General features: G+C 46.9%; 1 protein-coding gene across 5 annotated transcripts in view; it reads left to right on the forward strand.

The window, feature by feature from the left end:
- The window catches only part of LOC103381752 (retinoic acid receptor alpha), a 176,290-nt gene that overhangs the window by 87,107 nt on the left and 84,567 nt on the right, over positions 1-4,616 (forward strand). The window lies entirely within an intron of this gene.

The following is a 4,616-nucleotide window of genomic DNA, read 5'->3' on the forward strand; positions in this document are numbered from 1 at the left end:
CGGGTTTGGCAGCCCACGGCCCCACTGCTGCGGCAGCGGTCAGCGTATCGACTTTCTATCTGCTGCAGTTGACGTTGGCAGTCGATGTGCAGAGAAGTGAAGAACGGTCGGTGCCCGGCCCCCGTCACTCCCACTTCCCCAATACCAGATCCTCCGCCTCAGTCACACAGGCTGGGATTCCCATCAGATTCCTCTTTTTATTCTACTGCAAGTGTGTGTGTGTGTGTGTTTTCTCTCTCCCCGTGTGTGTGCCGTTCAGGGGCGGCGGGTTCCTTCCCTTTTGCCTGGACAAACATTTCCTGTCTGTAAACACTGCACAGCCAGGGACACCACAGCTTCCTGAGGAGCACGAGCACACACTCTCACACATCTCACATGCACACGCACACACACACACACAATAAGCATTCTCTGCTCCTCCTGTACGTGTTGATTTCACATACATTGACACCAAACACTGGCAGTTTGTCTCTTTTCTTCACACATTTCAACCCAGAATTCTCAGCTCAGGTCCTCACCAACGCCATTCAGTTTTTCAGCAGATGAGCTAACAGAGAATTTAAAACTGCAGAACATCTGAGTGTTTTCCTTCATGGTTTCTACATGTAGATTTGGGAGGTGAGGAGAAAAGATGATGATGATGAAGATTGTTCTCCCTGCTCACACTAGAAATATTTGTTGTTGTTTTTTTTTGGATAGTTAGGAGAAAAGGAAAACTAAAGTAGTATTACGCTCACAGCTTATGTACTACAGTGTTTATCAAGACCCGGATCGAATGGAAACTAGACAGAACAAAGTAGTGAAATAAACCAAAACAGCTAAAAGAAATCCTTAAACAACTTTGTATCTCGTCCATTTCTTCATGCACACCCACAATTCCTCAGCTTCCTTGGTCTGATTTGAACTCAGCAGCAGAGTCGGTGTCTCCGTCTGAGTGCAGCTCTGACCTCCAAGGTCACGTCTTCTCGCCACGTTATCTGAAAATCATCAGGTGAGATTATGCAGCGGAGCAGATCACTTTCACATATCGACATCACATCCATCGCCCCCGCAGCTTTATTAGTTAACAGAATATTATCGCCTCGCATTGATCACACGTGCACACGGCTGCCGCATCGAAACAGCCGGCAGCTGCTCATTTTACACACACACACACACACACACACACACACACACACGTGCACACTCAGTCCCCTGCGAGTGCGCAGCAGCATCATTAGTGCGTTTGATGTTCTCCACTTCTATGAATACACAAAGCCCTCACCTTGGCTATTGATCCTGTTATTATCACTTAAAGCCCCCACGCTCGCCGTCACCGCCTCTAATACTGTGCCGTCACATTTGCATGCTGTTAGGAGAGCTGGTAATGAACGGCGCCGGCGTCGTACCTGCTGCCAAACAGGACTAATTGGCTTCTCCCCACAGAGAGCTCCTGTTTCAGCAGCCACTGTAATTGCAGGGTACAGAAAAAAAATGTTTTTTGCTTTCTCTCTCTCTCTCTCTCTCTCTCTCTCTCTCTCACAGACACACACACAGAGACACATCAGGCATCTCCTTTGGCTTATTAAAGGGTAAAATGGCATTTCTGAATGCTCTTTTGGAGCAGTAGGAGAATTATTGAAGGATATTTTCAGACCTCAAGGATTCTGTCATGTTTGTGTGTGTGTGTGTGTGTGTGTGTGTGTGTGTCTCATCTATCCCATTAAGCAGCAAGCGGTGGAATGTTCTGACCATGTGTAAATATGGATATGGTAATGTTGGCCAAAGTGTGTCTTTATGAGGGCGTGCGCCGGTTTGTAGACAGACAGGTGGCTCTGTGCCGCCCTGGTGGTCTGCAGAAATCAAGGGAGCATGTCGGTTCACTCCATGGGTGGCAAATACACAAACAACACTCTCTCTCTCTCTCTCACACACACACACACACACACACACGCACAGACTGAGGCTGTTGCACACACAAGCCACTCAAGGCTTCTGTGGTGAGGATAAGGATAATGATATGAGAAGCACTTGTGATGTGCTCCCCCTTTGGCAGACGTCCAGAGAGTGTGGAGATACAAACACGCTCTCTATTGACTCAGGCTTTTTTATTTTTTCATCAGCCAACCAAGCACTAGGTATTTAGCCTCAGCTGAAACACACACACACACACACACTCAGACATAAACAGCACCTCCGGGGAACTTCTTGTCATTATTGGAAAGTCATTTGAGAGTTGCCGATACTCTGATGGCGAGGACGCAGGCTTATTAAACATGGCATGTAAAACACATCCAGCATGGCAGCGTGGCACTCGCTCAAGCCTCCGCTTAACGACCTCCTTAATTAACTTCAGAGCTCTGGGAGCCTGACAAATGAGCACAAGGACTGTCCTATTCTTACATGTTCATAACAAGTCATTGTCTCAAATTCCACTTTTGGATATAATTGTCACATCACAGCCGCGAGTGTCGGTCCTTTGTAGTGAACCAGATTAGAGGAAGTGCTCTTGAAAAGGGGGTTATTGTGTCTTGTTAATGATGTCAGCCTCACACTGCCGTCACACACAACTTTCTTGACTGAATATTTGGGAATATTGTCCCTTCGGTTTGGCTTTTTCACACTTTGACTTGGTCCATGCTGTACCAGTCACTCCACCTCTTCAACAGCCAGTTAGCTTAGGGATAACTGTGTGCTAAGGCTGCAGTTGTGTCTGTTGGTGCCTAGTGGGGTTTATTTTCGGGAATTTCAACCAAGGAACACACACACAGGTGATCACGTAGGGGAAGAAGTGGATCTTCTACAAGATCGCTCTTGAACTCCAGAACTTTTTATGGAGTTTGATGTTTTGACTGTGTGTGCGTGGGTAATCTGGATTCCTCCTGAAAAACAACCCAGATTAGGTTAACAGTTATGACTGTGAATTGATCAAAGGTGTGAATGTGAGTGTGAATGATTGTTTGTCCCCACATGTGGTCCTGTGATTGACAGGTCAACTGTCCAGGGTGTACTCTTGTCTTGTCTGAAACGATTGGCTCCACCTTTCTTCTCTACAGAACAAAAAACGAAATAACAGTGAAAAACAAACACCCACACTGTGTCGTAGCCGGCTCTGGAAAAACTCCCCGTCCTCCTGCTCCAGATCTCCCACATACTTAGCCAGAAGAAGCTCCCTCAAGGACAACCAGCACCTTTTCTTTGTCCCTGTGCTTCCTCGTGTCCGTTCCTTTTCGCATCCATCCTTCTGGATTCACTGTCTCTGGTCGTCTCCACAGCTCCACTCTCACTGTCCCGTTCTTTCCTCTGTGTTCGTCTGTATCCACAACACAGTCGTCTTCTGCCGTCACATCCAGCCGTCACTGCCAAACAGACTTGTTTTATTTTATGCCAAATACAAACTGATCCTTCATTTTTAATTTATTTTTTATTTTAATTTTTCTCTACGATGCACTGATGACCTGACTCCAGCCTATCACGTCAGTCTCCATCCTGCAGGATGATTCTGGAATGCTTTGACTCTTACGTGTAAAGTATAGGACAAACAGCAATACATCCAAAATGGACGTTGGGTGAGACATTTCTCCAAACACTTTTTCTCTCCCTCTCTCCCTCACTCACCATCATCCTCCCACCCTCTCTTTTCTCCACCTCAGGACTTGACAGAGCTATCATTACTCTGCCACCTATTTACTCACAGCCTGTTATTTTCCATTTGCTTTGAGGGGACTACGGGGCCAAAGTCCCTGCTCAGAATACGAGATCCTAACCACAGGATTTATCTAAGTGGCTTGGCAAGTGTGGTCCACTTATCCCCTCTCCATTCTCTCCCCCTTTTCTCTCCCTTCTATGGTCTTCACCACTTCCATGGCCGCTTATGCAAATGCGGTCCCTCCTTATTTAAAGAGCTGTCGACTCATAATCCTACGGATGGCTCCATTTTCAGAGCGCTACACAAACACATTAGCAACACATTGGACTCCGGCTATCGCTCATAAACATTCACAGCAACTGGCACGTATACGTGCTCACTTGTTTACACGCGCACTCAAAGTGACGGCGAGAGTAAAGCCTTCCTCTGCTGCAGGAGCGTTAAGCTGCAGTGTGGAGTGGGGAGGGGGGTGAGGAGGGAGGGAGGGGAGGGGGTTAGTAACAGATTCACACCCAGCAGACTGTTGCCAGCAGCCTTGCAGCACTCAGTGTGGTAAACACTGGCATCATCCAAACCCCCCGTCCCCCCCCACCCTCTATCTGTGATGTGCCAGTGTGTCTTCATTCCTTCTCTCTTCGAAAGCCCTGAGAGGAAGTTAAGACGAGGGTAAAAAGATAAGAACTCTCCTCTTCCTTTTCTTTCCATCTCTACAGCTTTCCTATCCTTTCTGTCAACCCACTCTCTTGCTGACCCCTTTTTTTCTTTCATCTCTTTTACCCACCTCCCACACTCCCCCACACACACACTCACACACACATACATCCTCAGATGTCCGTTTATTGGAGTACCCACTGCAACAACAATCATAATTCACACTGCGACATACATCCAAATGTCAACGACTCACACAGGCATCATCCCTCTATTGTCCAATGATAAGCAGCCAAAATGACTGAATGTCTGTAAAAAATAATATAATTATATATAT

Source organism: Cynoglossus semilaevis, chromosome 8 (genome assembly GCF_000523025.1).
Source record: "Cynoglossus semilaevis isolate Cse_v1.0 chromosome 8, Cse_v1.0, whole genome shotgun sequence".
Taxonomy (NCBI): domain Eukaryota; kingdom Metazoa; phylum Chordata; class Actinopteri; order Pleuronectiformes; family Cynoglossidae; genus Cynoglossus; species Cynoglossus semilaevis.